The sequence below is a fragment of the Protomyctophum bolini genome, assembly GCF_963924005.1.
Source record: "Protomyctophum bolini genome assembly, chromosome: 11".
Taxonomy (NCBI): Eukaryota; Metazoa; Chordata; class Actinopteri; order Myctophiformes; family Myctophidae; genus Protomyctophum; species Protomyctophum bolini.
In genome coordinates, this window is record NC_137872.1 from 44,494,858 (window position 1) to 44,508,515 (window position 13,658).

Here is a 13,658-nt window from a genome sequence, read left to right on the forward strand (position 1 = left end):
CACACACGCACTGCAGCAGACGGAATGCACAGGCAGATCCGACAAAACTTTGCACACATCTGTGCTTTGCCTTTCATCCACGCTTCCATAGCCTTTTAAATCTTATTTCCCATCCACGGGCACAAGCAACGTTATATCAGCAGCTTCCACCCGATCTGTGGTGTTGTTGTGTTGACGAGGGAAGCTACTAGCTAGCATGGGAGCTAACGTTAGTTTCACTATATGTACTTTGCATCCGTTCCCCAACCCCTCACACTCGCTGCTGCGTTACACGGGCAGACACAAAGACGAATGGGAATATCATTTGGAGCTTTAACAAGACTGTATCGTTGCGTCTGCCCGTGTTTAAGGGTTTCACTGTCCACAGCAGGCAGACCTGTCAAAACGATGCACTTCCCAAAAATCACAGACATGCCACCACCTATAAATTCAAACCCACATCTGGAATATGTCACATTCTCATTCCACTTTAATTTATTTTATTCCATAGTCTTAGTTTTTCTCTAATAAAGTTGTTTTTATTTGTTTTCTCATGTTCTCCTTGAAAAGTGTCTTTAAGTACTTAGAGAAGCTTTATATAAATAATATTATCACTATAATTATTACTACTTGTTTTATTGCCTATGCCTATGTAGAAAAAAAGCTCACTGCTCAGGTCAAATATGCCTATTGATATGCGATTAAAATGTGATTAATTGAGATGAATTCATCACAAAGCCTCCAATTAATTAGATGTTTTTTAATGAAGTCCCAAGTCTCCCAACCCTATTCTTTATAGATCTAGCTTCAAAAAGAAAATTCCTATATTCGGTATTCGGTTTCGGCCGTTTTTTATATTATTATTTTCTAAAGTAAAGTAAAGTAAAGTAAAGTAGTTACTTTCATAATTTCATGTAAAGTAAAGTAACAAATTACTTTTTTAGATAAGTAACGATAACTATAACGCCTTACTTTTTAAAAGTAACTTCCCCAACACTAATAACTATATATATATATTTGTCCTGTTGTTAGGGCAATAGTAACCACACTAATGAGAGAGGGGGAGAGAGAGAGAGGGAGAATTGAATTGAATAGAGAGAGGGGGACAGAGTGGGAGAGAGAGGGGGGAGGGAGAGAGTGGGAGATAGAGCGGGGGGGGGGGGGGGGGGGGAGAGAGAGAGGGGGGAGGGAGAGAGCCCTGATTTCCATGTTAAATATGAATTTGGACAGCACAATGACACATGATTTGCTTCTTTACACAGATGACGCTGTTGAGAGGCCAAGTACCCCAAGTACCGGTAACACAAGTCCAAGGTGGGCAATACCTGGTGCTCAGTGCCGGAAGAGGAAAGCCAAGTCAGATCAGGTTGACAGTGGGCTAATGGAGGAACTACGGCAGCAGAGAGAAGAGATGCATGACATTGAGAACCGTCGTCAACAGCAGGAGAGTGCTGAAGTGCTGAAGCTGAAGACTGTCGATTTAAAGCCATGCAAGAGCAGCAGCAGGCCAACACTCAGATGGTCTTACAGCTTATGGGGACTTTCATGAATTCTATGTTGCTTGTTGCCCAACCACTGCACCCACCTGCCCCCCACTGGGCTCCTACAGCTCCAGTGATGCCTCCAAATACTTGGCCCATGACCCACACACACAACCCACCATCATCCATGATGACCCACCCACACATCCAATCACCATCCATGACCCCCCAACCTATCCCACCACCCATAACCCAGTCACACATCCTACAACCATCCATAACACCACCTATGGGTCTCCCACCCATCCAAATACCACCTATCACCCGCAGGTTACAGGCCATTCCATGTTCCCAGAGAGTGGTGGATATCCAAGCTCTTCAAGCTCTGCCAACAGCAGCAGTGTGGCCAGTGTCTCTTCACTGCTTCACGATTTAAACCAGGATCAATATTATTACCTGTAGGGTTCCACTAATACCAGGTTGCACACTCAATTGTAGGCTATAGTGTTCTTATGTTGCAATGTTTCTGTCAGTGTTCCAGTAAACCAGGCTTTATTTTGTTATTTTAATTTTGCTCTTTCTATTGCTGACGGTTGTCATTCATGTAAACCTGGTTTTAGGAAAAAAGATGACAAGCATGTTTCAATTGCAGTTTTTGCCTCAGAAGTGTCAGAACCACATTGTTTTTGTAAGTGGTCTAAAAAAAAGCACTTTGTGTAGAGTTAACTACCTCAGAACAATATTTTTCTAAGCTCTATTGTTCTATATTAAACAGTTTCAAACAATGTCATACATGGTGTGATCTTATGAATGATAAATGATTGTCAATCACCAGTGTTGCCAGCTTGTATTAGAGAAACAAGAAACAACATTTCTTCCCCTTCAAGTCCCACTTTAGTAAAGCCAATTCCCAATTCCCCAGCCTACAGTACAACATATTCAAATGCACACAACACATGCACTTGGGCAACACACACACACACACACACACACACACACACACACACTTACTTACTCGTCATGATCGTCATGGTTCTCTGTCGGTTCTTCATCAGTTTCGAGTTCTTCAGTGAATTGTTCACAGTGGTGGATTTCACAGAAGTTGTGAAGAACACAACATGCTGAGATAATGGAGGGCATAAGGGAAACGTGTGCATCACATCTTTTAAGGAGACATCTCCATCTGCCTTTTAGGAGACCAAAGGCCCTTTCCACCGTCATCCTGGCTTGACTGAGGCGGACGTTGAAGTTAGTTTGCTCAGGTGTTACACCCCTGCCCTCTGGGTAGGGCTTCATAAGCCAAAGCAGCATCACCTAGAATGAACAGGGGGACATCCACTCCTTCAAAAACCTCAGTCAATCCAGGTAACAATGTCCCATCTTGGCCACGATAATAAAGAGAGGAGTTGGCAAGAACTCGAGCATCATGCACTCTCCCAGGCCAGCCTACATTGATATCCCAAAATGTCATCTTGTGGTCCACCACAGCTTGTAAGATGAGAGAATAAAAGCCTTTATGGTTGTAGTAGTCTGCGGGGTCATGAAGTGGTGCCATTATGGGAATATGTGATCCATCTATTGCACCAACCACCTGTGGGAATCGACATTTATCACGGAAGCCCTGCACTATCACCCTAAATTCAGCAGCAGATGGTGTCTTGATGTACTCTGGTTTCATTACTTTGTTTATGGCTGTCACAACCTCCTGTGTAATGAAGCAAGCAGTAGAAATCCCAACACCAAACACGTTGGAGATTGTTCTTAACTCTGAATTGGTTGCCAACCTGTACAGACATAAAGCTACTCTGAGCTCCACAGGGATAGCACGTCTGAAATTTGTGTCCTGGCGTGTCAGACTGGGTCGTAGGATCTCACAGAGGTGCAAGAAGACGGCACGGTTCATCCGGAAGTTGAGCACCCATTTTGTGTCTGGCCAATTCGCAGACATTTTGCCACCATTGCCCAGGGCGTTCATCAACCCACATGCTCCTGTAGAAAAAACAGTTTATTTCAGATTATTACTATTTAAATAATGGTAGAGATCTATAAGTTACTTAATAATTATCTTATTTTCTTCTCTTACGTATTACGTTGAAAAGAACAAATATTAACCCACACTGCTTTGTTGTAGTTAATGCATTATTTCCCTATAGCCTGGCACTCAGCCTGAATTTATTTCGTTTCACTCCATTATTCGCCTGAACATACATTTTTAATGTGGCTAGCAATTCAGGGGCTGGAGCCAGGCTATTATTTCCCCTCTCTATTCTACATAATGTCTAATGTACATTTATGCTCCTTATGCTGTTCATGTAATTCTTGAATGATATCTAGTAATTTTCTTTCAGCGTGTAACCACAATATTTATCTACACGTGTCCGAGCACTATGTATTCACACATTAACTGGTAGTGGTTTAGCCAACATGCATTGTAATGGCCATGTTCATTATATACATATTTGGTTAAACTCTTCTTGGAAAATATGGGTGGTCCTTAAAAGGACGTTTTTTTTTTTTGTCACAGCCTTGGTGCCTTCAGACCTTAAAATGGCGTCTGGTTTTACGTTTCTGCCTCCTATGCCGGTTAGTGGAAGGATTGCGTCCCTGCAATGATCGGCGAAGACGGGGGACATGGTTGATCAACATCTGGGCATCGGGCATGACATCGGGCTCAACATCAGTGAGATTGCGATTCATTAAGTCCACTCGCCGAAGCAACGCGTTCGTCTTGGACATTTTCTTCGACCGCTTCAGCAGCCAACGCCACAGCGGCATATTGAATGTTCGCTTGGACCCGTCTGGCGGCAGCTGCAGCCAACGCCGTAGCGGCATATTGAATGTTCTCTTTCAACCATCTAGACGTCGCTTCAAGTGCAGCTCTGGCAGCCGCTTTCGCAACCGCAATCGCTAGCCGTCTGATCCTTCTCATCTCTGCAGTTTGTGGATTTGAGTAGTGAAGGTCCGAGCGTCCTAGCTCTTTTATGTGTTATGAAGATACAAGTATCAGTATCGGGACATGCCTAAAATTAATGATATAATTCTGGAATAATAATAATAATAATACATTTTATTTATTTTCAGGGCACTCAAGGTCGCCGAAATGAACCCACACAGTGAAATTAACCCACACTGCTTCGTTGTAGTTAATGCATTATTTCCCTATAGCCTGGCACTCAGCCTGAATTTATTTCGTTTCACTCCATTATTCGCCTGAACATACATTTTTAATGTGGCTAGCAATTCAGGGGCTGGAGCCAGGCTATTATTTCCCCGCTCTATTCTACATAATGTCTAATGTACATTTATGCTCCTTATGCTGTTCATGTAATTCTTGAATGATATCTAGTAATTTTCTTTCAGTGTGTAACCACAATATTTATCTACACGTGTCCGAGCACTATGTATTCACACATTAACTGGTAGTGGTTTAGCCAACATGCATTGTAATGGCCATGTTCATTATATACATATTTGGTTAAACTCTTCTTGGAAGATATGGGTGGTCCTTAAAAGGACCGTTTTTTTTTTGTCACAGCCTTGGTGCCTTCAGACCTTAAAATGACGTCTGGCTTTACGTTTCTGCCTCCTATGCCGGTTAGTGGAAGGATTGCGTCCCTGCAATGATCGGCGAAGACGGGGAACATGGTTGATCAACATCTGGGCATCGGGCATGACATCGGTCTCAACATCAGTGAGATTGCGATTCATTAAGTCCACTCGCCGAAGCAACGCGTTGCCCATGTCTTGGACATTTTCTTCGACCGCTTCTTCGACCCGTCTGGCGGCAGCAGCAGCCAACGCCGCAGCGGCATATTGAATGTTCGCTTGGACCCGTCTGGCGGCAGCTGCAGCCAACGCCGTAGCGGCATATTGAATGTTCTCTTTCAACCATCTAGACGTCGCTTCAAGTGCAGCTCTGGCAGCCGCTTTCGCAACCGCAATCGCTAGCCGTCTGATCCTTCTCATCTCTGCAGTTTGTGGATTTGAGTAGTGAAGGTCCGAGCGTCCTAGCTCTTTTATGTGTTATGAAGATACAAGTATCGGTATCGGGACATGCCTAATGTTAATGATATAATTCTGGGTGCCGGCAGGCACCCAGAATAATAATAATAATAATAATAATAATAATAATAATAATAATAATAATAATAATAATACATTTTATTTATTTTCAGGGCACTCAAGGTCGCCGAAATGAACCCACACCGTGAAATTAACCCACACTGCTTCGTTGTAGTTAATGCATTATTTCCCTATAGCCTGGCACTCAGCCTGAATTTATTTCGTTTCACTCCATTATTCGCCTGAACATACATTTTTAATGTGGCTAGCAATTCAGGGGCTGGAGCCAGGCTATTATTTCCCCGCTCTATTCTACATAATGTCTAATGTGCATTTATGCTCCTTTTGCTGTTCATGTAATTCTTGAATGATATCTAGTAATTTTCTTTCAGCGTGTAACCACAATATTTATTTACACGTGTCCGAGCACTATGTATTCACACATTAACTGGTAGTGGTTTAGCCAACATGCATTGTAATGGCCATGTTCATTATATACATATTTGGTTAAACTCTTCTTGGAAAATATGGGTGGTCCTTAAAAGGACCGTTTTTTTTTGTCACTGCCTTGGTGCCTTCAGACCTTAAAATGGCGTCTGGCTTTACGTTTCTGCCTCCTATGCCGGTTAGTGGAAGGATTGCGTCCCTGCAATGATCGGCGAAGACGGGGAACATGGTTGATCAACATCTGGGCATCGGGCATGACATCGGGCTCAACATCAGTGAGATTGCGATTCATTAAGTCCACTCGCCGAAGCAACGCGTTGCCCATGTCTTGGACATTTTCTTCGACCGCTTCTTCGACCCGTCTGGCGGCAGCAGCAGCCAACGCCGCAGCGGCATATTGAATGTTCGCTTGGACCCGTCTGGCGGCAGCTGCAGCCAACGCCGTAGCGGCATATTGAATGTTCTCTTTCAACCATCTAGACGTCGCTTCAAGTGCAGCTCTGGCAGCCGCTTTCACAACCGCAATCGCTAGCCGTCTGATCCTTCTCATCTCTGCAGTTTGTGGATTTGAGTAGTGAAGGTCCGAGCGTCCTAGCTCTTTTATGTGTTATGAAGATACAAGTATCGGTATCGGGACATGCCTAATATTAATGATATAATTCTGGCACCCAGAATAATAATAATAATAATAATACATTTTATTTATTTTCAGGGCACTCAAGGTCGCCGAAATGAACCCACACAGTGAAATTAAAGAGTATGTAACATTTTTGGCACTACTTTCCCCAATTTAATTGTGTAATAATTGTGAACACAATGGTCAATACAACTATAGTGTCATTGTGTGTACTTTGGGAGCTGTCAGAAGAAGGAGGTTACAACTCCCGAAGCACCGCCCATTCACCTCGGAAAGTGACGAGTCAATATGGCGCGTCATCACGGGGGGATCTGGTCGGGCCCCCATAGGATTACATTGAAAAGTGGCTGTGGGAATTACCATATTAAACACTCTACGAAGGGAGTAAATACATAACTTTGTTAACGACCATGACCGGCGATATTTCGGCCATCACACGTTATGTTTTCTTAATAATTGATAAGACCGTTTTTGCAATATCCATAGTGAAACAGAGCTAGCATAGGTGGCTATAGATCTCGGCAGCTGCAGTCGCGAGGGGCGTGTCTTCACTCCGCTCCAGGCTTAGAGCTAGAGCGGGACTCGGCACCAAGCCGACGATTAGTTGCTATCTGCGGGTAGACAAGCTTGGAGACTCGGTGGATGGATTATGGAGGTCCCCCCTTCCCACACACGCACACACACACACACACACACACACACAGCTCAGTCCGCTGGTCATTTTTCTGGGTTAACCCTGTCCAGCTGTACACATTACAATAACATTTCAATAAACTTGAATTGGCTGGCAGCTAGTGTGTCTATTCTTTCATTACAACTGTTGTTTTCCGATATGGGATAATTTGAAATCTGGTGTAAATACTGTGTTCTTTCAAATGTGTCTGTAAGGGATGAGCTGTGTTGAGGCAGCCGGACACAATGAATGATTTATTAATTTATTATTCATCATATTCGGTACAAACTACAAAGGCATGGTTGCATTGGTTGGTGCCACGGTGGAGAATACGATAATATAACGCACATCCTCCGGTCTTGGTGCTGAGCCAAACAGATCATAATCGAAAACAAGGGCTCGCAGCCTCCCATTTTCTAATGCTCCAGGACAGGTGACTTTATTCACGAACACAGCAACGTTTCGACCCATATGGTCTTTCTCAAGTATAAGTGAGATAACAGGAAATTAGTATTTTCATACAGATGCCACGGTGGTCGGCCTTCCTCAGCGACATTGCTACACCCCCCGATCACACACCGCTTTGGCATAGTGTTTTTGAGAGAAAATAAAATGATATCTATCTAATATATCTATCATGTGCGTGCGTACTGCGTAGTGTGTGCTGTGCTAAGAGCCAGGCGTAAAATCCGTCAAAGTAACGTGGAACTTGGAAGTAACTTCTGCAGTCCTTTTCCCCCGCGCTGCTAGGGCTGATAAGGAAGTGGGCGTATCTATCCGAGTTAGCATTGCAAAAAGACATCTCTCTGCCGTCCACTGTTGACGTCACACAACCGCGTCATCAACAGATTCCGAAGATTTTCCCCAAAATGGTGGATGTAATGATTTTATTTTATAAACCTAAAATGTCAAATGAGTATTTTACCCCCAGACATTTGTTATATATCGTTGGAAAACGTAAATGTTTTCTTAGAGACGTGTGTCAACAGTTTTGCAAATAAAAAACATGTTACCCTCTCTTTAACCCACACTGCTTCGTTGTAGTTAATGCATTATTTCCCTATAGCATGGCACTCAGCCTGAATTTATTTCGTTTCACTCCATTATTCGCCTGAACATACATTTTTAATGTGGCTAGCAATTCAGGGGCTGGAGCCAGGCTATTATTTCCCCGCTCTATTCTACATAATGTCTAATGTACATTTATGCTCCTTATGCTGTTCATGTAATTCTTGAATGATATCTAGTAATTTTCTTTCAGTGTGTAACCACAATATTTATCTACACGTGTCCGAGCACTATGTATTCACACATTAACTGGTAGTGGTTTAGCCAACATGCATTGTAATGGCCATGTTCATTATATACATATTTGGTTAAACTCTTCTTGGAAGATATGGGTGGTCCTTAAAAGGACCGTTTTTTTTTTTGTCACAGCCTTGGTGCCTTCAGACCTTAAAGGGCCACTTCACCCCTGACACAACCTGATCTTATTTTAATGATGTTTAGGGCACTAGAAACACTTTTCCTGGGTTTTTCTGTGTGCAATCTCTGTTTTCAGATATCCTGGTAAATTCAGAATGTTATGTACGTCACTAACACGGTGGCCCCTCCCCTCCGGACTACAACAGTCTAACCTCGCGTCACCGTAGAGTATGCGCGTCACCTACACACGGCTACACCTACACCTGAAGACAGCCCCCCGAGGGGTGTCCGTTCCACCTACAACCCCAGGCCACCCCCACCGCTGCATTCCTCAGTTTGTTTGTGTACTAATATCATGGCGTCTGCAGTGCAGAGTTATACTGATCCACGGACTCCATGGACAATCATCAATATGCAGTCGGAATATTCATTGACCTTAAGAAGGCTTTTGACACTATCCATCACACTATATTATTAAACAAATTAGAGAAAATTGGTATTAGAGGACGGGCAATAGACTGGATTAAAAGCTACTTGGACAGAAGGCAACAGTTTGTGAAGTTGGGTTTGCACAGTTCAAATTGCTTGGACATTACTTGTGGCGTCCCCCAGGGGTCAGTATTGGGGCCCAAACTCTTTATTTTATATATCAATGATATTTGCAAAGTATCACATTTGCTATCATTGGTACTTTTTGCAGACGACACAAATGTTTTCTGCTCTGGGGATAATTTGACCAAATTACAGGGTGACATCAATGATGAATTACGGAAATTAAAATTATGGTTTGATCAGAATAAATTATCTTTAAATGTGAGCAAGACTAAGTTCATGCTATTTGGTAAATGCAGGACTAACACTCAGGTACATATACAAATAGATGGGGTTGCTATTGAACGGGTGCACGAAAACAAATTTCTAGGTGTGACAATTGACGATGGGCTTAGCTGGAAAACACACATCACAAATGTAAAATATAAAGTAGCCAGAAGCATAGCAGTCATAAATAAAGCAAAACAGGTTCTAAATCTTAAGTCACTTCACACCCTCTACTGTTCCTTAGTCTTGCCATATTTCCATTACTGTGCTGAGGTTTGGGGTAACAACTATAAAACATCAATCCATTCACTTGTCATTTTACAAAAGAGAGCAATAAGGACTATTCACAAGGTTGGTTATCTGGAACACACAAATCCACTTTTTTTACAGTCAAAATTGCTCAAATTCACAGACATTGTAACGTACCAGACAGCAATAACAATGTACAAAGCCAAGAACCACAAATTACCAGCAAATATTCAAAATCTGTTTCATGAGCGGGAGGGGGGATATAATCTGAGGGGTGAACTCAACTTTAAAACTTTAAATCGAAATACCACATTGAAAAGTTTCTGCATTTCCATTTCTGGTGTAACACTTTGGAACAGCCTGAACAAGGAACAAAAGCAATGTCAAAGCATCAAACAATTTAAAGCAATGTACAAAAACATGATATTTTCAAGATACAGGGAGGAAGAAATTTGATTTAACGAGTACTCAAAATATATTATATTTATGTATATTATATATTATATTATTTTTATGTAGAATGTTATGTTATATTGGTCTTTAATTGTCTATATATTAAAATAGACAATCTTCGGATATGTATATTATGGATGTATGTATATAAGTATATATATGGGTGTATATATGTTTATATGTATATATGTATACTAGTATTGCTCTTGAAGAGCAGCTTAACTGGCACAGAATCCAGCGAGTAATTTCAGTTATAGAGGGGTGGGAGTTTATAAGTTTTTACTTCTTCTCACTCCTTTTCGGATATGCTTAGATTTATTTATTTATTATTTATTTTCCTTTTATTAATTTTTCTTGCTATTTTTTGTTTTTTGTTACTAATTTTTAGTTTTCCTGGTAAAATGCAAGGAATTGTTGCTGTATATTGGCATATTCGAAATAAACATGACAAACAAACAAACAATATTTATTTGAACCCGAATACACAGAAGAGGAGAGCCCTGGATATTTTTTACTTGATCAAGTAAGTATTTCTGTAGCCCTGAAACATGACTGTCATACGAGCGAGCGTCATGTGAACCATAGCATTTCTGCAAAGTGTAAACATTATGTAAACTTGCATAATCTAGCAATTGATTGCTTTAATGTGAGAGATGTATTACGTTAGGGTAGTAGCTAGGCTATGTATGTGTATTTCAGACTGTTCAGAGTGTTGTAGTACTACTATATTTGTTTCATATCAAGATTCCAGTTCATAGACGCAGCCATGTTCTATCATATCGTTACGTTGGGACCCGAAAATAGAAGGTCTACAAGCTCACAGCGCATCGCGGATGTGACACTTTGTGAGCTTGTAGGTCTGATATTTGTGGTGCATCAATGCCATGCATGCGTACAAAGTATAAATCAGGCTTCACGTCGGATAAATGATGGCCATAATTCTCTCATTTACAGGAATCAGGAGGACAGACAATAGCCTACGGATGTCGTTTTCAGCCTTCAAAACGAGGAACTGCTGAAGAGTTGTGTTCACCTATAAAGAAGAACATTCCCTTTTCCAAGCCTTCATGTCATCATTTAAAAACTCGGAAAACAGCTATGAAGCTATGAAGTTATCTAATAAAACGTTTACATGATGTGCACCTGCTTGCTGCTCATTGACTAATGACTATAGCCTATAGAAAAACAATGAAAAAAAGGTTGCACCCCAAATTCCATATAGTGTTCATTTGAACGATTTTCATTTGGCAGAAATTATTAGATTAATATTTATTGCATAACGTGTTGTACATTACCTTCATGTAATCATTTAGCTGGGGATTGCTTACTACACAGTTGAACTACGTACAGTAAAACATATGTTACCATATACTGTCAAGTTATTCGGGATTTTCTTCTGAAACCTCTTTGCCCAAACTTGAAAAACGGCTTAGCCGACAGGGGGAACTGTGGTCAACTCAAAAAGACAACTTCTTGGTTCTTTTGTTTGTTTTTACTTGAACTTGTGGTACAGGTAAGTACAGTTGTTGGTTAGGTATTAGGTATTTAGGTTGAAAACCTTAAACAGAGAAAAAGACAAAAAACAAATACAAGCTGTCATTAACTAAGTAAGGTTATACTTAAACAAAAACAATATCTGAAATTCACTCATGTCACTCGAAACCACAGTTACTAATGTAACCTACATGACTGAATCAATGGTCACTTCAGTAATCTAAATAAACAAGTTGTTTTAACTCATATTTCTTTCCTAATTCAATTTAAGATCATCACATTCGACTAAGCAAACCTATATGCAACTCAAACTTAGCTAATTATAGCAGTTACATTTGGCCTAGCAGCACAAAAAAAAACATAAATAACTTTTATAATAAATGTAAGCAACAAATAAACTGCAATGCAGAAACAATAACGCACCAGTGGCATTCCCCTTGATGGCTTGAGGTTCCCAGCTCCAGTGTTTTCAGTTCAGTTCATGAAAAGTCTGTTTGTTCTGCTTCTCTCCATGCTGTGTTCTCCACTGCTGCTGCTCTCCTACTGAACAAACACTTCCTGCTTTTCAGTGCCTCGCCCCAATTAGTGATTGTCACCAGGTGCTGACTCATGATCAGTGACTGATCATGAGTGATTGATGCCAATTAGGCCAATTTGGGGTTTTGACAGCACACCTCCCACTTGAGCTCCTGGTTGCTGAACCCAAGGAGGTCACCTCATTCTGAGACTGTTTCCTTTCCTCCAAATTGCTCCTCCACTGGAATCAAGACAACAAGACGCCTGACGTCCCTGTGGAGAATTGTGGCAGGGATTTTGGTGGTCTTCTCAATTCTGGTCCTCTTGCTCATGGCTTCCTCATTAGTCTGTTTCTTGATCATGACTGGGTAGCTGGGAAATGTCCTGACATTAACATCTCGGACGATGCCTTCCTTGTCAGAATTCACACTGATCACTCTGGCCAACTTGAACTGACATCTTAAGGCATTTTGATCAGCAAGCCAAACAATGTCCCCGACAGCAACATTTCTCTCCCTTGTGTGCCACTTGCTTCTGACAAAAAGGTTGGGACCTGCTAACTGACTCCACTTCTTCCAGAACTTGTTTACTTCCGATTGGATAACTCTTAATCTTTTGTAGGCGTAGCCTTCAAATTGGAAGTCTCCTGGGTCACCTCTTGAGCAGGCCGTCCCAACAGGAGAGAGTTAGGTGTGATGTATTCGACACATCCCTCTTGGATTTGTGCCCTTGCGTCTACAGGCCTTTCATTGGCCAGATTGGCTGCCATGTACACAAAGGTCTGAAACTCTCCCCACGTAAAGACACCATCACCGCCCAGGTTGTGCAGGGCTCTCTTCACTGTTCTAACAGCTGCCTCTGCTGCTCCGTTTCTGTGGGGTGAGTCTGCAGGATGAATCTTCCAAGACCATTTAGTGCCGTGTTTGGCAGCCTCCTCTTCCACTCCAGACCTGTCCAGGTTCTCCATGAATGAGTAGAGGTCTTCTAGGGCAGGTTTGGCCCCCACAAAGTTTGAGCCCGGGTCAGACCAAACCTTCCTTGGATGCCCTCTCAATGATGTAAACCTTTGGTAGGCAAGCAGAAATCCCTCTGCTGACAGGTCACTGACAATATCAGCGTGGATGGCTCTGGACGCCATACAGCTGAATACAACTCCCCAGACTTTGAGCCTCACTCTTTTCTTTACCTCGTCTTTGACTTCATAGGGCCCAAACAGGTCCATGGCGGTGAACTCAAATGGAGCTGCCGGTTCTGCCCGTTCTGGTGGGAGGTCACTCATTATCTGTCGACATCGCTTCGCTCTTGCCTTTCGACATGTCACACAGCCGTCTACCATTTTCTTGGCTATTCTTCGACCATTTACCACCCAGGCTGTCCTTCTCATCCTCAAGAGAGTTCCTGCCACTCCTTCGTGATTCACATT